Raw genomic sequence first — 27,004 nt, forward strand, 5'->3', positions numbered from 1 at the left:
TTTTTTGTATTTTTTAGTAGAGACGGGGTTTCACCGGGTTAGCCAGGATGGTCTCGATCTCCTGACCTCGTGATCCGCCCGTCTCGGCCTCCCAAAATGAGAAATAAGAACTTTTTAAAAAAGAGTTATAAGGTAGAAATGAAAACAGATATAATAAATGGACAGTTGTATGTTCAAAGAAAACATTTCAAATATACATACTTACTAGCATAAATATGGATGCATATGTAAACATTCATTAAGCTAAACACTTAAAATTTGTGTGCTTTATGTAAGTTATGCTGTAACTGCCCATTTATTTTTTTCAAGAGATGAGGTCCTGCTGTGTTACCCAGGCGGGAGCACAGTGGCACCATCAGAGCTCACTGCAGCCTCACACTTCTGGGCTCAAGTAATCCTCCTGCTTCAGCCTCCTGAGTTGCTGGGACTACAGGAATGCACCATGTGGTAATTTTTTGTAGAGAGAGGGTCTTGCCCGGGCTGGTGTCAAACTCCTGGGCTTAAGCAACTCTCCTGTATCAGTCTCCCAAAATGTTGGTATCACAGGCATGAGCCACTGCACCAGGCTTGTAATTTTTTTTTAAGTTAAGAATTTTATGGATGTGGTAAATAATCCCTAAAATGAAAGGATACTTTATTGTTCTAAAACGCATTTAACATAGATCCACAATGGGATGAACAAATGGGTTCTTATTTCTATCAGAGCAGGAACTCTTTAACAAGTTTTAAATGGAAATGCCCTTATTAAATATGTATATTCAAAACAAAGTGTTTACGTATACTAACCCATCCTTGTTTTTCTTGTCTTTTGTTTTTAGTTGAGACAGACTCTGTCACCTTGGTTGGAGTTCATTGGTGCAATGATAGCTCACTGCAACCTCAACATCCTGGACTCAAGTGATCCTCCCATCTCAGCCTCCTGCACAGATGGGGCTACATGTACTCACACCACACCCAGCTAATTAAAAAAAAATTTTTTGGTAGATACAGATCTCACCCTATCGACCAGGCTGGAGTGCAGTGGTGCAATTATAGCTCACTGCAGCCTCAAACACCTAAGCTCAAGCAATGAGCTCCTCCACAGCCTCCCAAGTAGCTGGAAATACAGGTGTGTACCCTCATGCCCAGCTAATTTTTATCTTTCGTAGAGACAGGACTCACACTATGTTGACTGTACTGGTTTTAAACTCCAGCTTAAGCTATCCTTCCATCTCAGCTTCCCAAAGTGCTAGGATTACAGGTGTGAGCCACTATGCCCTGAAACTTGTGAAACTGAAAGTTTCATAGTATGAATAACAGATTCTGTAAGAATCTGATAAAAAGGGAACATCACATTTTTAATCTCTTGCATACTTTTAAAAATATGTCAACAGAGAAAATAAAAGACTGGATATTTATATTAGAAAAACTAATCGTGGCCAGGAGTGAGGCAGAGGAGGTGGGGCCGGCCAGTCATCAGAACCAACTCAGGAGGCAGAACATTGACACAAAGGGAGGACTTTGGCTTGATCTCTGTGGAAATGGGAAGGAAAACCTTGGTCTTATTAGCGGCAGATAACCAACCGAGATAATCCACCAACAGTGGGGTAAGAAATTTCACAGTGAAGTAAAATAAAAAAGTGCATGCCATAAGAGTCACCACACAGCCAGGGTCGGGGGTGTTGCTTGAATACCTCAGAGTAGGAAACCCTTGTCAAATAAATGCTAGGATGCTATCCTCTCAGGTCTTGACTTTCACTGTACTAGTTTCTGTTCTTATCCTCTTTCCCTCCTAACATCAAACTGGGGAAAGAGGAATCGTGGAAGAAGGGATCCCTGAGTGCAAGAGTGGAAGGTGTCACCAGCTCCCCTCAGTTCTCTCTGCCCACCTCATCTAGGGGAGTGGCAATTTCTTGAGTGCCACTACCAGTGCCTTGCACAGGCAGGGAGGCACTCACAGTCTTTGTTGGATTTGTGGAATGGATCCTGTGACCCACAGACAGTGATGGGGTGCAATGGGTGCTATCCTGTATGGAAGTAGAGCGGCAGATGGCCCTGTCCTTGTCTGGAGGCATTCACGATGCAGCTGAGAAGACAAAAAATGCACTCCAGCACGGGCCTACAGTGGACAAGGTTTCATGCCGAGTGAGGGAACCCAGAAAAGTACATGAATGATGACCAGTGCGAGGGTGGCCCAGAAATGGACAAGGAAGGAAATGTCATGGGAATGATTTGCTTACGTTATGAGTATCTAAGGGCAAACTTGTACTATGATTCTAAGATAATGACAATTACTGCTCGAAACAAAAGCACATATCACTTTTGAGATGCATGCCTTCTTGTAACACATCTCAAAATGCCAAGAAAACTACACAAAAGCCTAGAGACAAGTCAGTAGACACTAGAGAGACAGAGTCATATTAAAACAGGTTGTGAGGGTAGCAGCTGTGGCAGGAGCTGAGGGGGTCAAGGAAGCCCATCTAGAGAGCCAAATCGTCCCGGTTACTGAAGTGTAGAGCCAAGAAACCCCATGGGGCCCTCCAAAGACCCACAGCATGCTGCCAGCCTTTGGGTGCCTGCTACATGGGAGCACCCACATGCCAACAGAGTAAGGCTGTGGCATAGCACTGACATCGTGAAAAGACTGCAGATGTGTGCTGGCAGCTGAGAGACACTGATCCCTTCCTCTTCGCCTCCTCCCCGCTTGACACACTGAAGGAGCCTAGGAAAGGGTGGAGTGGAAGAGAGAAGCTGTGAACCAGAATGAGATGTAAATTATGCAGACCTACTTTTTTAAAACAGCAGATTTCTACAATCTGCCCTGGATGTTGTTGGACAGAAAAAGGGATTAGACACAGCACCATGGAAAGTGCTGATTAGGGGCCAGGCAAGGTGGCTCACGTCTGTAATCCCAGCACTTTGGGAGGCCGAGGAGGGTGGATCACTTGAGGTCAGGAGTTTGAGATCAGCCTGACCAACATGGCGAAACCCCATCTCTACTAAAAATATAAAATTTAGCCACGCATGGTAGTGGGCGCCTGTAGTCCCAGCTACTCGGGTGGCTGAGGCAGGAGAATTGCTTGAACCCGGGAGGTGGAGATTGCAGTGAGCCGAGATCACACCACTGCACTCCAGCCTGAGAGATGGAGCCAGATTCCATCTCACACACACACACACACACACACACACACACACACACACACAAAGTGCTGATTTGAGGACCAAAAAGTGAATCCATTCCATGTTTATGCCCCCAATATGTTGCAATTTTCCAGTTAACTGCTTCCTGAGAGGTCAGTGATGTAAGAGAGGCATATGTACATGCAGTATCCGTTTATACAAACAAAGAATTGATTTGAAAAGATTCAAATAGTTTCAGGGTAGGATAAAAACAGCGACATTCACACTGGGATTCTTATTATGACCTGCATTGAACCAAGTTCATTATCTTAATCTATTTCACCCTCCCAAAAAGTATTGCATTATCCCCATTTCTCATACGAAGAAACTAAGACTTGAAGACACTTTGAGGGCTAAGGAGTCTGAAGTCCTACTGTTTCTAAGTGTCTAGTTAGTAGCTCTCTGCCCTTAACGTCCTCTTATTGCTTGTCCTAAACCAGGATTCATTAAATCAGTCTAGTTCTACTTTCTATTACCTGATTTTATAAATGTTTAAACTTAGTCCCAGAGAAATTAAAGGACTTGACTAAAGTGTTTAGTTTTTAGTGGCAGAGAAAAGATTTCTAACAAAAAAAGATCTTCTAAGTTTTACTCCTGGGCTTGTAATAAACCCCTTACAAAGAAAAAGAATTATTGCAAACTTGCCAATCAACATGTGATATGTACTTTTGTTTTGAGCAGCGATTGTCCTTACCTTAAGAGAAACATAGTACATAAAAGGTGACTGGCTCTGGCTGTCCTCTTATCGAGAGTGGGCAGTGGAGGGGCTTTGTACAATTCTTGCACTCTCAGCACCTCGCGTAGTGCCGGCAAACAGTCATTACTCAATGAATGTTTGCTGAATGAATATTATACATAACTCAATATTCCCTGGACACAAAAAGACAGTTCTTTTCTCCCTTCACATTGTGAAGAGAACACTAATGAACAGATTGACTTTGTTTTTTCCGCCAATTCACATCATTCCAAGTTTTATTTGCGTTTGTAATAAAGATGCATACAAGTGGAGCTCATCCATCATCTCCTCTGAGCTAACCATCATGACATCATTACCAATCCCCAGATACCAAGGCCAGATCTTCTAGGTCAGTCTCTCTACATATGTGTATTTCTTGTTCCTTTGCATTACTTATTTATGTTTTGTAATATAGCTGATATTCCAGGAGCTGACTCCCAGACCCTCTTTGACCCCAGTGACTTTCAAGGTGCAAGATTCTGTTGCCTCTCTTTCGCTGATAGATGTTGCTGAAAGGCCTGTGTGGAAACTTACAAAATCATATGAGTTTTCTTCTCCTCCCCTTCTGTTAAATTCTAACTCACCATCCCTCACCCATACCTCAAGCCCAGCTCTCTCCCGCAGGCAGTCTCTGCCAGCCAGGCCAGGCCTGAGCTTGTTCTCTGCATGTCTGAAGCAGGGAGTCCTAAAAGGAAATATTGCTCTCATTCCAAAGTTGCTTCATCTTCATGGGCAAAGACAGAAAAAAAAAAAAAAAAAAGCAGAGGAAGGTAAATGCAGCAACTCTGAGAAATCTTAGTTGATTATTTACTGTTGCTTAACCTTCGAAAGATTCCACTGCAGAAAGGGAGGGCAGGTATTTAAACAGTTCCTAGCCCAGGTAACTTCTCTTTGGTTCTAGGCCAGTTAGCTTGAGCTCATTTGCCAGGAGGCCAATTCTCTGACCCCTTTCGTTTCCCAGAATGCCTCACATAGGACACTCAAAGCAGTCAACTTGCTAACAAGGCTAAAGGAGTTAGGTTTTACATCATTCCTGAATTATTGATGGTGCTTTGTAAATTAGCTTTTCCTGTCCACATGACTTTCCTTAGCTAATCTTTACAACATATAAGACAGTTGTCAAAACTGTTTTGAAATATGATTCCGGGGTTTCAGAGTACCGTTTCATGGGTCTGGAGTTTTCAGAACAAATCTCTGTGCAGAGATAGGAACTATTCTGCTTAATAAGTATTATTATTATTAATTATCTAAAGCAATTACTCAAAATACCTAAATGCAATTTGCAGAGTAGTCAGGTAATAACACCATGTAGAAGCTCATGTTAAGGGCTACCATTTCAAAGAATGTAGGGAACACTATCCACTTTTCTCAGGGTCCTTAGAAAAATATAGTAAGTGAAAATAAAGGCCGGGCATGGTGGTTCATGCCTGCAATCCTAGCACTTTGGGAGGCCGAGGCGGGGGCCTCATTTGAGGTCAGGGGTTTGAGATCAGCCTGGCCAACATGGTGAAATCCCATCTCTATTGAAAATACAAAAATTAGGGCCGGGTACAGTGGCTCATGCCTGTAATCCCAGCACTTTGGGAGGCCAAGGTGGACAGATCACTTGAGGTCAGGAGTTCGAGACCAGCCAGGCTAACATGGTGAAACCCAGTCTCCACTAAAAATACAAAAAAATTAGCCAGGCGTGGTGGTACATGCCTGTAATCCCAGCTACTCAGGAGGCTGAGGCAGGAGTATTGCTTGAACCTGGGAGGTGGAGGTTACAGTGAGCCAAGATCACACCACTGCATTCCAGCCTAGGCGACAGAGCAAGACTCCATCTCTAAGAAAAAAAAGTAGAATGGTTTATTATACACAAGAGGCAAATGCAAAATGACACATGGTAAACAGACTGAACCAAATACCAAAAATAACAATGCACTCTTTTCTTTTTTTCATCCAATAAGAAGCCTTAACTTTATTTATGATAGGAGCAGCACAAATTTCAAACTAAGCTGCAGTCACTCATTTGAGACACCAAAAAAAGTTGCTTTCAGATGGTTACATTGTTAATTCCATAAAAGCATTTACAATATTATTACTGTGTTCTTTAGGGCTCTGGCTGCCTTTGCTCTCCACACATTCCCTTGTGACTTGACCAATTTACGTCCTTAACTTCTACACCTGTTTCATCAACCTTGTATTCTTCACTCTCCTTTTGTACTGTTGGAGTCTGTGTGTTTTCTTGAATGTTTGAGACAACTTCACCTTGAACTTTGAATTTCTCAGCAGCTGCTACTTGTGCTGGCTGAGATAAATCTTCGATCTTGGCTTCCCCCAAAACTATATAGGTATCTGAAGCAGGGCTCTTATAGACATCTGGTTTTGTGATGACAAAGAGGATATTCTTAGATTTCCAGATAGTGACTCTAGTAACCCCTGTAACCTGTTGAAGACAGGTTTGGACATAGCCTTCCGTGTCTTCTTTTCACTCCAACTCTGTTTTGCTTTACTGACTGGTTCTTCATCAATTTCAGCTGCTGCCGCCACAATGCACCCTTTATTATGGCTATACCAGTTAGGAAGAGCAGTTGGATGCAAATCACAGAGGTACAACAAGCAGCTAAAGAAAATCAATGGTTACTATCACATCTAAGAAAGTCTGAAGGTATGCAGTCCTCTGTCTTTTGTATCTGCCATCCTTAACCTCATGACCGAAGAAGGAGGCTGGAGCCCTAGTCATAGCATCCATATCTCAGAAAAGAAAATGGGAAAAAGGACAAAAGGGGTGGGCCAGGCAAGGTGGCTCATGCCTGTAATCCCAGCACTTTGGGAGGCCGAGGTGGGTGGTTCGTTTGAGGCCAGGAGTTCAAGACCAGTCTGGCCAATATGGCAAAACCCTGTCTCTACTAAAAATACAAAAATTAGCCAGGTGTGGTGGCCCACACCTGTAATCCCTGTTACTCAGGGGGCCGAGGCAGGAGAATCACTTGAACCCAGGAGGCGGAGCTTGCAGTGAGCCAAAATGGCGCCAGTGCACTCCAGTCCAGGTGACAGAATGAGACTCGGTCTCAACAACAACGACAACAATAAAATGTTCATTATTTACTGAAATTCTAATTTAACTAAGTGTCCCTTATTTGATCTGGCAACCCTGACCACCCAACATCTCCTGGGATTTCATTAGCCACCCCTACTGTGAGGGAGGATGAAAAATGCAGCCTTTTAGCCAGGCACTTTCCCATGCTGCAGTTATTCCACCAAGGAAGACATGGAGAGTGAATATTGGGTAAGGAGTCAACAGTCTTTGCAGGAGTGAGAGTGGTTCTGGGAAAAAGTGATAGAGCCACATCCATGCCCCACGCCCTCTGTGAAGAATTTCTTCACTGCATCAGCCTCTTGTGGTCACTGTGACCTCTGAAAGCCTATGGCCCTTTTTTGTCTTAGTTCTATTAATAGATACAAAGTAAAGATACTGATTTTTAATTAACATGTAAGAACTGATGTATTCAGGTGGCTACTGTCTTCTTCAAAGGGTTAAACACACAATATTGCCATTCTTAAAAACACCTTTAGAATTCAGATCTGGTAGAAGCAGAAGTCTCCCTTTACAAGGCATACAGGAAGTTGCAGGATATAGGCAGGGCCAGGGATGTGTTGGAAATTTGCTGACTCTGAGTGCTTCAACAAATTGCATTCTGTGTCAAACTCATGCCATTCCTCATAGAAAGACCAATTTCAATGTCCTCGCTCATATGGGGAAGCTAAAAATTAAAACAACTGAACTCATGGAGATAGAGAGTAGAATGATGGTTACCAGAGGCTGGGAAGGGTAGCCGGGAGCAAGGGGAAAAATGGGAATGGTTAATGGCTGCAAAACTATAGTTAAATAAGATCTAGTATTTGACAGCACAATCGGGTGACAACAGTCAACCATAATTTACTGTATATTTTTAAATTGCTAGACTGCATATGTGGCTTATACTTGTAATCCCAGCAGTTTGGAAGGCCGAGGTAGGAGGATCATTTGAGCCCAGGAGTTCGAGACCAGTTTGGGCACCATAGGGAGACCTCTTCTCTTGGAAACATTCAAAAATTAGCCAGGCATGGTGGTGCATCAGCCTCTTGTGGTCACCATGGCCTCTGAAAGCCTATGGCCTTTTTTGTCTTAGTTCTATTAATAGAACTACATGGGAGGCTGAGGCGGGAGGATCACTTGAGCCCAGGAAGTCAAGGTTGCAGTGAGCTGTGATCTTGCCACTGCCCTCCAGCCTGGGCAACAGAGCAAGACTCTGTCTCTCAAAAACAAACAAAAATGAAACTAAAAGAATAGAATTGGGATATTCCTAACAAAAAGACCTAAGTGCTTGAGGTGATGGACACCCCAATTACCATGATGTGATTATTGTGCACCACATGCGCGTATCAGAACATCACAAGTACCTCCGCCATGAATACCTACACGTATTATGTCCCCATAATAATCAAAAATAAAAAATAAAAACTTACACCATTTCTCCCCAGAGCCTTCTCCTACCTTTGCAGGAATATAAGATTATCTTCCAGGATGTCAACAGCTCTGGCCAGTGGGGACCGGACTGATGAGAAGCACTGGTTTAGGAAACCGACCTTGGAAATCTCATGGCCTGTCACAACTCAGTCATCTGTGGCCTGATCAGTATCACTGAAGCATGGTTTGTACTCTGTGGTATGTCCTAGAATAAAGGTGCAGAACAATGGAGGAAAACAGGCCTGAATTAAAATGTTCTCCATGTTTCTCTCCAAAAATTCCAACTTGGAAGTCCCTTTTGCCTGATAGTGACTGTTTACAGTTCCTACCCAATGTAAAGTACACTTCCATGTTTTTTCCCCTGGCTCTTAACTAGCTGAACTTGGGATGTTTTCTCAGGGTCCTTCTGTACCTCCTGTGACACCCAGTCACATCCAGCCTATCCTCAGGACCCTTCCCCAAACTAACTCTGTGGCCCACTGACTTCCAAAAGTAGGGTCAAAATTATTTTTCTATGATTAAGCCTTAATAACATCACTTATATGTTTCATCTTTTCCTGGAAGGCTACTGGGTAAAAATATCATCATGCAGGTGCTGATAATAGTGAACACATTATATATCTTCAGCCTGGGGTTTAACCACATTCATTTCTGGGTTTGTCATATGCTCTCTCGCTATTTATACTGCTTTGGGTCAGCTACTTGATACTTAATAAAATTTGCCTCCAAGCTGTCCTGCAGGGAAAATGACCTATCTTGGGGGAATGCTGTTCCAACTCTATAACCTCTGACGATTGCCCAATAGTCCTCCGAAAAGGTTGCAGGGCAGGAGCAAGGGAAGGTCCATGCCACTTCCTGGCATTTAATGGCGACAAGTGCTTTAGTATAAGTATAATTATATCCCCTGCTTTCAGGAGGCCTTTCCAGCCAGCCTCTCGGACACGGGAGCAACTGTAGATGGCTTGAGCAATGTGGAAATTCGGCCTCTGCTCAAGGTCAGAACAAGCCATTCGCCAGCGTTGATTTTACCAACCTTTCGGTTATTTTGGAAAGCCGAAAGAGAACGCAACAGAGGCAAGAATGGATCTATGGGATGGAAATAATGAGCCATTTATAACCCAAAATGAGACTGCCAGGAAAAACAAACACACAAAAAAGTACATTTTATCAGAGGCTTGGGCTGCCCAAGGCTATTGGGGTGCAAAGTACTGCATGTTCAGCTCCCTGGGCCAAGAGCTACAGTAAGTCAGGCCCCCTGCAAAGCTCTTCTGTCAGCTTCATCAAGTAGCCTTAGCCACCTGGTGGAGAGGAGCTTTAGTGTTTTTAAAGTGTGTGCTGGGTGGATGTTTCACATTTTTGGTAAAGATGTGGAGTCATGTTGCAACACTTAAGTGCTTCTGCGTAAAACTTGCGCAATTCTGACAGGCACTGGGTTCCTCGCATCAGTGGCATCCTCCGCTCACATATGGCTTACGTAATGTGTGATCAGGCCCCCCAGGCTTCTCCTTGTAGCCTTTCAAAAAATTTCAGGCTCTGAACTTGGCCCTGGTTTCCGGCAGTTCTTTGCTCCAAAGGTGCGTGGAATGGCTCAGCTGTCAGCACCTGCTGGTGAGATACAGAAAAGTGCCACGGGTTGATCTTTCTCTGGCACCAGCACAAAGGAGGCTGGCGATGGTCCCCAGATGGTCTTGGCCTGCCCTGAGGCACCCTATAAGGAAGGAGAGTGAAGCTGGTTCATCTAAGGAAGAGTAGGTCGGAGGATTGAACTGGGGCTGCTACCAATAGGTAACAAACATGAAAAGGATTTCCCCAAAGCAAAACTTTCTAACCAGAGCAGCAGCACAGTGAATGGTTTACTCACAGCTCCTTTGTCTGCTGATTGGAGATTTGGCGCTGTGCTTGCCTCTTGGGCTTACCTGAGCAAAGTTATACAGTAGGTCAAGTGTTTGATGCCTTCTCACCTCCAGTCACTGTACTGGCACCCGCCTCCGTGCCTGGCTTCTGTTTCCATCCAGGCTTCCATCCACGCAAAAAAGCTTTCAGGCACCTGCTCTATGCCAGGTGCTGTGCCAAGTGCTGGGCACCAGGCAGGGCTTTCTCAACACCTGGTGGTCCCCTGTGGTGTGCTGGGCCAGTCCTAACACGGGCCTCCTCTCCAGTGTCACTCTCAGCCCCACCATGTCCCAAAATTACCCTCCCTGCATTCATTTCCTATGACTCTTTTCCTTCCTTCAACCTTAGGGGTAGGACTATTTCTTTAGAGTTTTTATCATAGAAATCCAACAAATTTTATTTTTATAAAAGAATTGTTCTTGGTAGTCACAGATTTCTCCCTGTGGAATCTGAGTTTCTGCAGATTAAAAAGTGATGATGTGAGCTGGGCACTGCAGGTGGTGCCTGTAATCCCAGCTACTTGGGAGGCTGAGGCAGGGGGATCACTTGAGTCTAGGCGTTCGAGACCAGCCTGGGTAACACAGAGAGACCTCCATCTCTAAAACATTAATTAATTAATGCTAATTAATTAATTAATTAAAAATGGCGGCATGAAGAAACAATGTCTTCCATGGAATGAACAAGGCATTAATTGAAAAATGTGAAACAGGAAGGAACAGGGGAGTAACACATTGTCTGAGCAGCATCTCTACAATTTCACCAGGTAGACAAGTTGCCCCTTTCACCTCTCCATTTATTATTGGTAAGCTGTATGTGTAATGGTTAAGGAGACAAATTCTGGAGCTGGACTACCTGGGGGTTCAGATCCCAGCTCTGCAGGTTATAATCTAAGAAAGCTATTGATATTTGTTCCTTAATTTCTTCATGCAAAAAGAGGGACGGTAGAAATATCTGAGCACATCTCACAGAGTGGCTTAGGGATTAACATAAATTAATATGTATGAAATTTTTATAACACTGGGATGCACAGTAAGCACTCTATAAATATTAACCTTGATTTTTCATGAGGCAACTCTATGCTGTCTACTTTGCAATCAGATTCTCAAGGCAGTTACTGCATTTGAAAGACAGAAATTGTTATTTGGCCTGCAGTTTCCACATCTGCAAAGTAGGAAATGACTGAATAAAGATGTGGGAGCGGAGGCTGCGTTCCGGTCTGTGATCTCCACTCGCTTTGTGGCCTTGGATAACTCACTCACTGTCTCTGCATCCTGGAGATTGCACTTGATCTGAATTTCCCAAACTCAGATCATTCAAATAACACTTAGAGAATCTTTACCATATTCCAGTCCACTCTCCTGTTCTCAGCTACTACCTTGATGTTTTCCTTTAGATAATCCTTAAATCAATTCGCTTTCATATGTAGCCTCACGGGAAGCAGGAATATCCATGTATGCAAGAGTCTGATATGCTACAGATTTTTCTATTTATTTATTTATTTATTTATTTATTTATTGTGATAGCGTCTTGCTATGTTGTCCAGGCTGGCCTTGAATCCCTGCCTGGGCTCAAGCAATTCTGCCGAGTAGTTGGGACTACAGGTGTGTGCCACCACAGAGGGCATGATACACTGTCAATTTTTCTAATGCATGTTAACATAAACGCCTAATGAAAGTTTTAAACGTTTGTATAATACCCAAATCATCTTGCATCCTATCAATGAGATGAGGACAACATTTCTGGAAACTCTGGATCAAATGTTCCCTCTGGATCCAGGCAAGTCTAAAATCTATAATGTTATATACCATGTTCATTCAGGTCGTTATTTAACTTAGGGTATGTTTCTTTATACCATTTGCCTCCTTGAGAGCTCAGACTGTGGCTTACACCTCTTTGCGCACGTAGCACGTAGAAGAGTGCTTGATAAATCTGTATTTAATGTTAAACAATAAGCACACCATACATACATACAAATATATCCACCGCCTACTCACCCCCAGACCCTATCCACTGCCAAAACGCTCGTTTCTTTCTCTCCACCTCAGTGTCACCGTGTTCCTCTAGTGGCTGCTCATAAATGAATTGAAGCATGTGGCGATCCAGGTCTTGTGTGGGCATTCGGGAAATGTTACCTTCCCTGATCCCCTTCCCTCTTCCTGTGCCTCTTTGTTCATGAGCTGCCATTCGTTTGTCCGTGTGGAAAGTGGGCCCACTTCCCAAGGAGTTTAGAGCCCAGGCTCTTGGGTCAGAATCATTGTTGTCTTCAATTTCAGCCCTAAAAGAGGTTCTGTTGCCAGTTCCAGAAATGTCTAATCTAAGAAAAAAAGAAAGTATACTTCTAAAAGCTATTATTAAAGAGATCTTGAAAAACTGTCTGGTGATTTCTTAAAATCTATCAGCAGAAATTGAATACACACCCACAGTATCATGACGTCATTGTGGGTTCACGGTCTGAGCAATTTCACAATCAACCAGCATTTACTAAGCATCTGATTGACCCCTCTCTGTGTCCGTAACCTTGGGAGACATATCAGAATGAGGCTATCTATTAGACCACGAGACTAGAAGAGACTCAAAGACTGAATACCTTGAAGGCAAGGAATATGTCTCCATCTTTGCCTCCCCAAGGGCTCAGCAAAGCATCATGCACGTGGTAGCTATGCATTAAATATTTGATCCGTAAATGAACAAATGGATGAATGACACTGCTCCAACACTGAAGGAGTTTACAGTCTGTTTGAGAAGAAAGAAGCCATAGATAAACGATGGGTTAATTAGCAATAAACTCCACATTACAAGAGATAACACTGGCTAATGAAAATGTCTAAATGAAGGGGGTGCTGTCGTTTACTTTCCCCCAAAACACCAAATGTTGATTCAGCCACAGGTCTCAAAAAAGAATGTGTGTTGTTCACTCTTCTGTACTTTCGTTTTTCCGCACGAGTCCAACTTTAGAAGGAAATTGCTAGGTTGTTGTCATGTGACTGATTTTTTAAAAATTAATTAATTAATTTATTTATTTTTGAGATGGAGTCTCGCTCTGTCACCCAGACTGGAGTGCAATGGCACAATCTTGACTCACTACAACCTGCGCCTCCTGGGTTCAAGCAACTCTCCTGCCTCAGTAGCTGGGATTGCAAGCACATGCCACCATGCCCAGCTAATTTTTGTAGTTTTAGTAGAGACAGGGTTTCACCATGTCGACCAGGGCTGGTCTCAAACTCCTGACCTCGTGATCCACCCGCCTGAGCCTCCCAAAGTGCTGGGATTACAGGCGTGAGCCACCACACCCAGCCCATGTGACTGATTTCTAAAGGCCACCAACCTTGTTGGGTCCTGGGAATGAGCAGGGTATTATTTAATGTAAATAAATCAGCGAGTGTTTATCCTTCCATGCATTCTTCAATCATCTACAGGCAAAGAGAGAAGTGGCAATGATGACATTTTTAGAGCTATGAAGTTGGAATATACAAGAGAAGCTGAAAGCTTTCAATTAATGATTTCTTAGGCTTTAAGTCAGGGTGACCCTTCAACAAAAAACGGCTTTAGCCACCACTTGCTGGGGAGAGGTGCTGGGCTTTCTACACAACTCTCTGGGACTCCAAACTGTCAGCATAAAAACAGCAGCCCAAATCAATGTTCTCTATTGTTCATTAGTTACCGAAATGCTTTTCCCAAATATACACATAGCTGAAAGATACCTTCTTTCAAAACGTTTTAAACCATTTTTAGTCCATGAATCTTAGTCCATCTTTAAAGGGCACCCATTTTTTTCAATCCACATATTTCAGTCGATTTCATTGGGCACTGATACCATCACCAGCAAAACCCTAATTAATTGGGAAGAATGACATTTCCATTAAAATTCTTTTTGAAAAATGATTTATGCACCTGGCTGATAAAAATTTCAAACAGGGCAAAACGATATGGAGTGGAAAGCAAACTTCTATCGACCTCTGGAACCCAGTCTCCCAATCTTTTTCATAGAAACATCCAGTGTTAAATTTCTTGGATATCCTTCTAGAAATAGTCTATGTATATGTAAGTGCACACACACACAAGAAGTCTTTTAAAAATTTATGGAAAATGCATATTATGAAAATTCTATGCATGGATTTTCATTTTTCTTGCACCAAAATAAACTCATACTAACCTGTTATAACATGTCTGGACAGAATCTCGTTGAGGCAGTAAGAAGAATAAGACTTCAGTTTGAAAAGCGCCTCTGTCAGAGCAACATGAATTCTGCTAAAATTGAAGCAAGAACAAACTTCAGGCCGGGCACGGTGGCTCACGCCTGTAATCCCAGCACTTTGGGAGGCTGAGATGGGCGGATCACGAGGTCAGGAGATCCAGACCATCCTGGCTAACACGATGAAACCCCGTCTCTACTAAAAATACAAAAAAATTAGCCAGGCGTGGTGGCGGGCGCCTGTAGTCCCAGCCACTCGGGAGGCTGAGGCAGGAGAATGGCGTGAACCCGGGAGGCGGAGCTTGCAGTGAGCCGAGATTGCGCCACTGCACTCCAGCCTGGGGGACAGAGCGAGACTCTGTCTCATAAAAAAACAAAAAACAAAAAAAAAAAAACAAAAAAAAAACTTCAAATCTAGGGTGAAGCTTGGATGGAAGAATAGTGAAATCATTGAAACGGCACAAAAAGTGTATGTGGACACTGCCCCAAAGAAATCAACAGATTACACGCGGCTAATTCATTTTAAGAAGAGATGACACAGTGTTTAAGATGAAGCCCACAGTAGCAGACCATTCGCATACATTTTTGAGGAAAAAGTTAGTATTGTTGGCTCATGCCTATAATCTCAACACATTGGGAGGCCAAGGTGGGAGGATCGCATGAGCCCAGGAGTTTGAAACCAACCTGGGCAACATAGTGAGACCCCCATCTCTACACAAAATTTAAAAATTAGCCTAGTGTGGTGGCACAGGCCTGTAGTCCCAGTTACGTGGGAGGCTGAGGTGGCAGGATCACCTGAGCCTTGGAGGTCAAGGCTGCAGTGAACCACTATTGTGCTACTGCACTCCAACCCGGGCAACAGAACAAGACCCTGTCCCAAAAATAATAACAATAATAATAATATTGTCTGTGCCCCAATTACAGAGGACTGACAGAAGCATAAACCTAATTATAAACCTAATCAGCATAAGCCTAATTATAGCCAACACCATAGACATCTCAGTTGGTTCAGCTTACACAATTCTGAATGAAAAATTAAAGTTGAACAAACTTTTCACTGAAAAGGTGACAAAGTCACTGCACTCAGATCAGCTGCAGACAAGAGCAGAGCTTTCAATGGAATTTTTAAAGAAGTGGGATCAAGATCCTGAAGCATTTCATTGAAGGATTGCAATAGGAGATGAAACACGGCATTACCAGTATCATCCTGAAGACAAAGCCCAGTCAGAGCAATGACTACCAAGACGTGGAAGTCGTTCGGTCAAAGCAAAAGCAGACTGATCAAGAGCAAAGATCAGGGTAACAATTTTTGGAGATTCTCAAAGCATTGCTGTTGACTTTCTGGAAGGCCAAAGAATGATAACATCTGCTTCTTATGAGTGTGTTTTGAGAAAGCCAAAACTTTAGCAGAAAAACTCCCAGGAAAACTTCACCGGAGAGTCCCTCTCCACCGTGACGATACTCCTGTTCATTTGTCTCATCAAACCAGCACGATTTTGTGAGTTTCAGTGGGAAATCATTAGACATTCCGCATACAATCCTGATTTGACTCCTTCTGACTTTTTTTTTTCTAATCTTAAGAAATCTTTAAAAGATACCCATTTTTCTTCAGTTAATAAGGTAAAAGGCCGGGCGCGGTGGCTCAAGCCTGTAATCCCAGCACTTTGGGAGGCCGAGACGGGCGGATCACGACGTCAGGAGATCGAGACCATCCTGGCTAACACGGTGAAACCCCTACTAAAAAATACAAAAAACTAGCCGGGCGAGGTGGCGGGCGCCTGTAGTCCGGGCGAGGTGGCGGGCACCTGTAGTCCCGGCGAGGTGGTGGGCGCCTGTAGTCCCAGCTACTTGGGAGGCTGTGGCAGGAGAATGACCTGAACCCGGGAGGCGGAGCTTGCAGTGAGCCGAGATCGGGCCACCGCACTCCAGCCTGGGTGACAGAGCAAGACTCCGTCTCAAAAAAAAAAAAGGTAAAAAAGATTACATTGATATGGTAAATTCCCAGGACCCTCAGTTCTTTAGGGATGCACTAAATGACTATCACTGCTTACGAAAGTGTCTTGAACTTGATGGAGCTTATGTTGAGAAATAAAGTTTATATTTTTGTTTTTATCTTTTAATTTTTTCCATAAACTTTTTGAAGTCCCCTAATGCAGCAGTCACCAAACTTTTTGGCACCAGGGACCAGTTTCGTGGAACACCATTTTTCTACAGACAAGCATGGGTGGAGGATGGTTTTGGGATGAAACTGTTCCATCTCAGATCATCAGGCATTAATTAGATTCTCATAAGGAGTGCATAACCTGGATCCCTCACATGGGCAGTTCACAACAGGGTTCACACTCCTGTGAGGATCTAATGCCCGCTGATCTGACAGGAGACAGAGCTCATTCGCTTGCCTATTACCTTCTGCTGTACGGCCTGATTCTTAATAGGCCATGGACCAGTAGCAGTCTGCTGCCTGGGGATTGGGGCCCCCTGCCCTAGTGTGTGTGGGTGTGTGTGTGTGTTTGGTGTGTGTGTATTCCCCTCCCCTTCCTTACATATACTCTTACATTCTTCATTGAAACTTAACAGATATTGTGAAGTTTGCTGCAAATCTGTACAGCTGCACTATATTTCATAATATGACTGTCCCATAATTTGCCCAGCCTCTTCTGAATAGACATAATGGTGGTTTTCAGTTTTTTACTTCCACAAACATACTTTTGCACATATGTATGAATAGGACTACAGAATCAATTCCTTAAAGTGGAATTACAGAATCAGAGGATATGTGAGTTTTCATTCTAATAGACATTGCCAAATGGTGACACTTAACTTTTGATGAGAACTGCCAAAAGTAAAGTATTTGTTCATGCCAGAAACAAGAGTGAAGACAGCATTTTATTTTAAATTTTAATACCTCAGGCAAGCAAGTAGCATATTTATTCATGAAACTCATTTGCCCCAGTCTTGCCCATCTAAAACACATACACATTGTTACGAACCCATTCAAAACACACTTGTGACAACAGCTTACCCAATAAGGAACTTGCCAGAAGTTTCCTATCACCAAATTGTATGAGTATTTGTCGCAATGGAGTTAGCTTGCACGCTCTCTACTTTGCCCCGGCTGTGTTTACTACGTTTCATGGCCCTGTTAGTAACACTGTCTTTTCTTTTGTAACCAAAGGTCAGTTTGTGACCCTGCTCCACTCCCCACCTCCTCTGCCTTAGTTTCTCCTCGCCTTAGTTTCATCATAAGAGTAACCAGTCTTAAAGTGTCAGGGCAGGCACATTATTGATGTATCAGTGAAGAGCCCCTGGGCGCAGTGGAACTTGAATTTGATTTTCTATTACCGGTGAGGGTGAGTTAGTAAACAGACAGCCTTGTACTCTGTTCAGTGGCTTCCCTTGTTGCCTTTGTAATGGAAAAAGTAGAGACCCAGAACATTCTCCCGTTTCTCTAGTGTTTACTCAACACACACTCTGTGCTACCATCCCCATTTGTGGCTTCTTTCCTATTTGCTCTTGTAACATGAGAAACAGTGTGGAGGTTTTATGCTTGTTTTGTAACCAGCTATAACCATTTCCTTTTCTCTGCCTCTGACTATAAACACATTTCCTTCCTGGTAACCATTGAAAATCTATATCCGACCAGGTTGAAACCGAATGAAGTCATTTTGGTTCCATCGGTGACAACCAATTAAATATAATTCTGTTTACATTTAGAATGGGTTGTAAATTTAAGAAAATGACTTAAGCCCTACTTAAAATATTTTTTGGCTCATAAAACCACGAAATAATTTCTGTAATATGAGTAATGAAGAAGCTTCATATTTACATTTACCTTTGAATTGCTCTCAAAGAGCCAGAGACTGGACATAAAAAACAAACAAACAAAAGATTCAGACTCTGCAAGAAAGCTATTTCACTATCACCATGCTGTGAGCTGGTTAAGCTCCTTAGCTCAGATAGCCCTATTTTCTTAGGGAGCAATGGAAAAAACAGATCTCCTACTTAAAAATAACAGTAAAAACAAGGAACACACTGCACTATGTTGGTAAACCTCAAACTCACGTAAGTCAGTCACCTGCCCAAATGGGAGTTTAGAAGTTGGTGCTACTACTCTTAGTCCCACCATAAGAGGTCACCAGAAAACAGGATCCTGAGTTCTAGGAAAAGGGATAAGAATAGACAACAGGTGGGAGCCACCAAACTATTCCAGACCTGGTGACAGAAACCTTATAAGGAAAGCTCCAAATACAAATAACTGACCAAACGCCTCCACACAGTGGAAAGGCTTCAAAATCAATAAAGACAACGCCCCACTTCTGAGCACTTACAACAAAGATGCAGACATATCTTTGGCAATGGACTTTTTTATTGAGTTCTATCTCCTTTTCTTCACAAGCGTGTATTAAGCACATTTTATGTGTTGTATTTTCACTGGGTGTTGTACAAAGACTAAAAAGTCATCAACTCTGCCCCATAGTGGCTGGTCGTTAAATGTTGTAAAATAAATGAATCTGTGAATGTGTTCATGTGTGAATGAATGAATGAAATAAAGCTTTTAATATGGTCACGGGAGAAAACACAGCTTTAATTTTCTCCACTTGTGGGGGTGGTATGTACAGAACACAGTGGAGTGCGTGGCCAGTTCTACCCAGCGTAGTGTGGCAAGACCTCAGACTTGAGGTGACGATTGGGTGTTGGTCAGATGAAAGGAGGAGTTTAATGTAGACAAGTAAAAGACCACGGAATGAGCAAAAGCCTAAAGCAGAGATCAGCAAAATACAGCCCGTGGACCAAATCCCATCTGCTGCCTGTTTTTGTAAATAAAGTTTTATTTGAACAGAGCCGTGCTCATGCATTTATATTTTTTCCATGGCTGCTTTCACACTACAATAGCAGCACCAAGTAGTTGCAACAGAGACCACATGACCCAGGAAACCAAAAATATTAACTATCTGGTCCTTTACAAGTAAACGTCTGCCGCCCTCTGGCCTAGAGTTATGAAAGAACTGAATATTCAGGAACCTGTAGGGAAGTCCTAATAGTTGACACTTGTAGTCCAAAAAGGGGCTCAGTGAGAGAAGAGACAAAATGGTGAATGGAGGCCAACCCTGAAGGTTCTCCTGTGCCATATTAAGAAATTCAGTTTTGCTGGCCGGGCGCAGTGGCTCACGCCTGTAATCCCAGCACTTTGGGAGGCCGAGGCGGGCAGATCACGAGGTCAGGAGATCGAGACCATCCTGGCTAACATGGTGAAACCCCGTTCTACTAAAAACATAAAAAAATTAGCTGGACGTGGTGGTGGGCACCTGTAGTCCCAGCTACTTGGGAGGCTGAGCCAGGAGAATGGTGTGAACCCAGGAGGCGGAGCTTGCAGTGAGCTGAGATCTGGCCACTGCACTCCAGCCTGGGCAGCAGAGTGAGACTCCGTCTCAAAAAAAAAAAAAAAAAAAAGAGAGAGAGAAATTCAGTTTTGCTCCTTTAGGAAATGGGTAACAAGAGCAGTTTTGCTCTTAGAAATATCTCTCAGGGATCAGGATAGAGGAGAGAGATGCAAGATTGCAGGAGGAGATCAGTTCTCCAAACTTCACATCTCATAAATTCCTTGATGCAACAAACACTGAAAAGCTTAATGCTGTCATTATGCCTCTTGCTCTATCCTTGGGAAACAGAACCTGGCACACAGACATGCTCAATCAGTATTTATTGAATAAAGGAATTAAGGAAAGAATAAAGACAATATTGTAATGGCATCATTATTAAATGGTTTTCTGAATAGGCTGCCTCTCTATGAGACAAATAGCTGAGATTCTCACAGATTTCCAGTTTCCATACTAGCAGGCATTGAGATCCAGGCACAAGGAGGTTAATAGTGAAACACAAGCCAGAGAGAAATTCCTCCCCTTCTCTCTGGTGCCAACATCATCAAATACCAGTCACTAGCCAAACCTGTGTTTATTCCATGCCCTGTGGCCTAATGAGAGGGGATGGGACAAGAAGCAGCTCTGCTAATAACTGTCATGAAAATAATAATATCACTTGGCTTTATGCACCAACTTTCACTGGAAGATCTTGAATCATTTTTTTTCTCTTGCATAACTATTATTTCCATTTTATTTCCACTAAAGGAGAAGCCAAACCACACAGAGAGGTTGTGACTTGTCCAAGGTCATGGAGCAAATCAGAAGAGCAGTTTTTAAAAGCTGAGAAGAATATCAGGGGATGTGAAATCCAGTTGCCTTCCCAGCCTAGAATGGGCTGGGTTCATGACTCAGTAAGACACACGACATTACCTAAGCTCAGTGTCTCCTAAAATGAGTCACGCTAAGGAAGACTCAGGGCCTGGGGGGCTGTGTCAGACACACGTTTTCAGTAGTCACTCATTGTTCCTGCCCATCAGATTTTAACGTCTGTCATCATAGGCAGGGCATCTTGGGAGGTTTAGCCTACAGAATTGGGGAGGTCTGCCTTGGGGGTGTCTGTCTTTTCTGGATGTTTACCCAGCTGTCAGTTCCTATGAAGCCCAGGTCTTAGCCGTGGCTTCCATTCGGTCCATGATGATTCTGGTATTTGCCTGTTGTCGCAGCATAATTACTAATAAATCCTTTTTTTACTCTAAGAAATGCCCCAGTTTGGACTATAAATTAATTATATGGTCACTCTAACTGACAAATCAAGAAGCATCTATGCAGAAACCGAAAGCCCTCTTTTCATCATGATGGGTCTATCTCAGCCACTTTTGTTTCAAGGACTTAGAATCTTGAACTCACAATAGGCCCAAACTCCCAGTCAGTTAAGGAATCTCCTCCAAGCTACATAAATGTTCCTGGTCATAGAGTTAGCTATACAGTCCATAGACCAGTTAATTACTAATTGTGAGTAATCACTTCCTTACCTTGTACCAAAATCTGCCTTCCACATCTTTTATACAATGATCTTAGCACTATTCTCAAGAAGATGAAAACTCAATTCTCCTTCCCAGTCCCATAAGAGAACCCCCTTAAGTCCTCTGTAATCCAGCCCAAACACCACCAAGCATCAGGAACAAATTCTAAACAGCATTTGGGAATGTAGCTTTGGAGTCAGACATACCTGGATTCGGATCTGGGCTCCATCACTCCCTAGCTAGATAGCCTTTGGTAAATACTTAACTTCTCCAATTTCACTTTATTTGTCTGTAAATTTTAACAAACATTAACTACTTAAGCTAGGCACGACTGGTTATGGAACCAATAGCTAGTTCCCTTTTCTTTCTTACTAACCAAGGGGCTCACTTAAATGCTCTTGGATTACCCAGCTTTCTTGCAGCTAGATGTGGTCATGCAATGCAGTTCTGGACAAGGAGCTGCAAGACGAGGTACCAGCTGGAGTTTCTGAGAAAGCCTGTTAGAGGGCACACATCCAGCTTGCATTCACCTTGTCAGTTTGTGCTACTTAGCTTCTCCCTTCTTTCAAATACTTTCTGCCTAAAAATTAGTTGTGAAGCACAAAATAGAACAGCTATGCTGCATACATGAGGAAGAAAGCCTCCAGCAAAAGAGACTGGGTTCTTGATGGCACCACGGGGCCTGCATACTCACCCTGAAATGCTTACAGCTGGACTTCCTATTACATGAGAAAAATAAATCTCCATTGGTTAAACCATTGAAATTGGGTTTCTGCTACTTGCAGTCAAACCAGTCCTAAATGACACATACTTCAGAAGGTTGTTTTAAACATAAAATGAACTTACTATGGTGCCCAGCACAAAACATATAGTGAATGGTTTGCTATTATCACTATCATAATTATTATCATTGCTTCTCATTTCCATAGACCTTAGAGAGAGGGGCAAGAACATGTAGCTATAGCAATCCTTCCAACCTCTGATAGCACCGATACAAAAATATCTGTGATCTCTTAAGCACACACAAAGAAGTCAGTTGCTGATGTTTCAACAAGTGCATCTCTGTTAGTGGCTAATGAAGCCAGTTCTTCAAAACACCAGATCCTGAGAGCACAAAGAAATGAAATTCCACCTGGCTGGCAGGTCAGGGAGCAAGTTCTTTCCTGTAGTGAAGGGTGAGCCTGGTTTCCTTTCTGGACAGGGAATCCATCCATATCGTATTGTGCATCTCCTGGAAGTGCTGTCCTCTCTGAATGACAAGCAAAGCACAACACTTTAAGGATGTCATTATTTCATGGGAAGAGAGTTTCTGCTCAGAAACCAAAGCCATACCTAAAACCAGCTGAGCTTAGGAGCACATGTTCAAGTGGAGCACTGGGAAGTGGAATGAGCTTTCTATAACCTTACTGAAGCATCTGCCAAGATCAGACAAGGATGGGACCAGCCATGCATTATTCCCTGGAGTCCACCAAGCCACAGATTTGGGTTCACGGGGGCCTATCATGGTATTCATCCCACCTCCACCTACTCCCTACTCCACTCTGCAGATACAAAGAGTGGTGAAGTGAAAACACACACACATACACACACACACACACACACACACACACACGACAAAAGAAAACATCAAGTTTCAGAGTTCAACAGACCTAGGGTTCAAATTCCGGCGGGTCACTTACAAACCAGATACTTTTGGGCAGACCATTTGCCCTTTCTGAGCTGCAGTTTTTGTATCTGTAAAATAGATAAGAGTTTCACAGGTTTGCAGAGGATTGAAGGAGAAAGTCTGTGTGTACCTGGTACAGGGTTATCATTAGTCCCTCTTTCCCTGTCAGCAGGATGGCGCTGGCTGACTTTTTGTATTCACCACCCAAGCCCAAGGAGTGGACCCAGCTCAGGTCACTGCCACCAAGGGCAGCTTGTTTGTTGCCTTCTACCCGGTGCATCATCATCCAAGTTTTTGGGCCACACTTGGGGAGCCAAAGCCTTCTCCAAAGCTGAGGTCATAAAGCAGAAAAAGACAAAGCTCTGCTTTCAGAAAGCAGGTTTGGTTGGCAGTGAGCAAAGCCACCTCTCTATAGACAATCTGCCCTTGGGTATGGGAGGGAGTCCCCAGCAAATCCAGCACAAAGTGGCTGGCCCGCTCAGCCCTCCCACCCACCACAGCCATGCACAACACCTGGACAAACCTCTAAGGCCTGGGAAGCAGCTTCGCCCAACCTCTCCATCTCTGGCACAGCCCCCTTGGGGCATAGCCTCAGGCAGGATGGAATATGACAGTCACAAGATTCACACCTCTAGCCACGAAACATACTCTTCTCCCTACGTCACCTGGCAGGTGTCATCGGCAGTTGGTTTTACAGCTACAGTGGCACACACAGCATTTTCTTCACCTCTGTGTTACAGGAATGGCCACTCTTACTCTCCTCACTTTTAACCACTGGAGTATCTAGGGATATTTGTCAACAGGGTTTGTGGATATTGAGACTGGCTGGATATTCATACATACATTTCTCTGCAACTCCATAAGCTGGCAACATAAGACCATGCAGAAACCAGAAATCTGGGGTCCATACATAATGACTCCATACAAAATGTGTTTTGTCATAGAGTATAAGAATAGATAAACTAGTAATAGCAAACGACGTGTATTAACTGTACTTCAGGCTCTGTGCTGAGCATGTCTCTTTCTACAACTACTATTATTATCCATTATCCCCATTTTACAAAAAAAAAATCCCTTGAGTCTTCTTGGTGTATTCTAGATTTTAATTCTTTGTAGGTTTTATATATTATAAATCTTTTCTCACTCTGTCCCCTTTTTTGTTAACTTTGTTTATTGTGTCTACCCTTTACAGAATTTTTAATTTTTAAAATATAGTCAGCTCTATTAAAATTTCAACTGATGGCTGGGCATGGCGGCTCATGGCTGTAATCCCAACACTTTGGGAGGCTGAGGTGGGCAGATCGTTTAAGGTTAGGAGTTTGAGACCAGTCTGGCCAAAAAGGTGAAACTCTGCCTCTACTAAAAATACAAAAATTAGCTGGCCATTGTGGCACAAGTCTGTAATCCCAGCTACTGGGGAGGCTGAGGAAAGAGAATGACTTGAACCCAGAAGGCAAAGGCTGCAGTGAGCTGAGATGGTATCACTGCACTCCAGCCTGGTCAACAGAATGAGACTCCATCTCAAAAGATAATAATAACAATAATTTCGACTTATGGTTTGTGTATTGAGTACCTTCTTTAACACCTCTAATATCTCATTTTAGTTTTATAATTTTACTTTTGCACTGAATTCCTCTTTGGCCTATGCTTGAGATAGTGAACCAATGAGCTGTTTCTCCACTACCAAGTAGTAGGTTTTAGGCAATCCATCCCTTCCCCACTGATTGATGGTGCCATGTTTATCCCAAAGCAGGTTCCCATGTAGACTCAAGTCTGGCTCTCACTCTCTGCTCTTTCCCTAGATACTGATCCCATACTGATTTTGTCTGGAAGGGTGAGTTTCTTCTCTCTGCTCTTCTTTTTCAGAATGACTTAGGCATCATGAACCTTTATTCCTTCATATGAATTTTAGAGTAAGTATGTCGAAGTCCTCAAAAAAAAAAAAACCTTGCAATAATTTTGTCTGAAATTACATTGAATTTATAGGTTAATTTTGAGGGAAATTAACATATTTGTATTTCAAAGATGTGGTATATATTTCTATTTATTCAGATCTCTTCAAACCAACAATTGAGTTTTAAATTTTTCTTGGTAAGTTCTTTGATAGGTTATTTTCTACATGCTTTAGAGTTTGGGAATAGTATCTTATTTTTAAAAAAATATTTCAAGAAGGTTTTGACAAAGAATAATAATCCTTAGGCCAGGCACAGTGGCTCATGCCTGTCATCCCAGCACTTTAGAAGGCTGAGGTGGGAGGATCACTTGAGGCCAGGAGTTTGAGACCAGCCTGGGCAACATAGTAAGACCCTGTTTCTACAAAAAAATTAAAAAGTACCCAGGCATGGTAGTGGGTACCTGTAGTCCCAGCTATCCAGGAGGCTGAAGTGGGAAGATTGCTTTAGCCCAAAAGTTTGAGGTTGCAGTGTGCTGTGATCTCACCAATGCATTCCAGCCTAGGCAACCCTGTCTCAAAAAAAAAAAAAAAAAAGCAAAACAAACAAACAAACAAACAGAAAAGGAATAACAATTGTTTAACAGTAATCAGGTATTCATCATCTCTGCTGAAGTCTCTTATTTTATTTAGTCTATTGATTAAATATGCTTATTTTATTTTATTTAGTCTTATTTTATTTAGTCTATTGATACAACCTTTTATTTCTTTTTTCTCTCCTTTTCCTTTTTTCTTATCTTCCTGTCTTGCCCAGAAACTGCAAATACAAAACAATTAAAAGTTAACTGCTGTTAAACAGTAACAATAAAAGCAGGTTGTATCTAAATTTTCTTTTAAATCCCATTGTATGACCCTTTACAACTTTCAAATAACTTCCATACCCATTACACCATTTGTGTTTCATAAACACCCATTAGTAGGGAGAATAGGTATATGGCTCATTTTATGATTAATATTCAATATGGTTGGGTTTTGGAGGATCACAAAACGAGAAAGGATCAAAATTCATATTCAGGTCTTTAAAGCTTCAAGTTCTCTCACTATAACAAGCTGATTTATATCTAAACAAAGTATATAAAACTACATGATTTAATTCAGTAACACTGAATTTTAATTTAAGTCTCATTCCATCCTGAAAAAGATGATCTGATATCATCCTATCATTTTTAAAGAAAATTGTATCAGCTGATATTAAACGCCTAAACATTTTCAAGGTGTAAGAGCCATATGACCATTATCAATTAGGGTTGTAATTCTACTAAGAATTTGGGCCGGGCACAGTGGCTCAAGCCTGTAATCTCAGCACTTTGGGAGGCCGAGACAGGCGGATCACGAGGTCAGGAGATCGAGACCATCCTGGCTAACACGGTGAAACCCCGTCTCTACTAAAAAATACAAAAAACTAGCCGGGCGAGGTGGCGGGCGCCTGTAGTCCGGGCGAGGTGGCGGGCACCTGTAGTCCCGGCGAGGTGGTGGGCGCCTGTAGTCCCAGCTACTTGGGAGGCTGTGGCAGGAGAATGACCTGAACCCGGGAGGTGGAGCTTGCAGTGAGCTGAAATCCGGCCACTGCACTCCAGCCTGGGCGACAGAGCGAGACTCCGTCTCAAAAAAAAAAAAAAATTGGGTCTATACCATAGCAAAACAATCAGTTAATTTGGTCAGTTTAGGTAAACAGGTCAGTTTTGTGGGAAGGAGGGAAATTAGGTAAGAAATATTCATCAAATTAATTTTACTAACATTGCAATACAACTAAAAATTTTATTTGGTTGGGCATATTTAAACATTTAAAAGCTGCTGTAAAGATAATATTGTTACCTCATTTTTATAAGAAGAAAAAGCTAAGTAAATCAATTTCTTGGTTGTGCAAAAATAGCCCAAGGGGAAGTGACAGACCTGTGAACAGAACTCATGGATTAAACCTGAGCTTGGTCTACCAGTTCTCTGTAATCAAGTCCCATGATTCACTGATGGAAATCAATGACTCTTAAACTCACTGAATGACAGACACCTCAACAGACACACATCTGTGGAT

General features: G+C 42.7%; 1 pseudogene across 1 annotated transcript; it reads right to left on the reverse strand.

Annotated features, from left to right (window-relative positions):
• Positions 1-5,938: 5,938 nt before the first annotated feature.
• On the reverse strand, positions 5,939-23,304 carry LOC105508032 (annotated as a pseudogene). The gene is made up of 4 exons (XR_001001196.1): positions 23,159-23,304; positions 12,275-12,594; positions 10,249-10,303; positions 5,939-6,500 (listed from the first exon to the last, which is right to left on the reverse strand). The product of XR_001001196.1 is annotated as an uncharacterized LOC105508032 (transcript).
• Positions 23,305-27,004: the final 3,700 nt, after the last annotated feature.

The sequence above is a fragment of the Colobus angolensis genome, unplaced genomic scaffold (genome assembly GCF_000951035.1).
Source record: "Colobus angolensis palliatus isolate OR3802 unplaced genomic scaffold, Cang.pa_1.0 Scaffold10, whole genome shotgun sequence".
Classification (NCBI taxonomy): Eukaryota; Metazoa; Chordata; class Mammalia; order Primates; family Cercopithecidae; genus Colobus; species Colobus angolensis.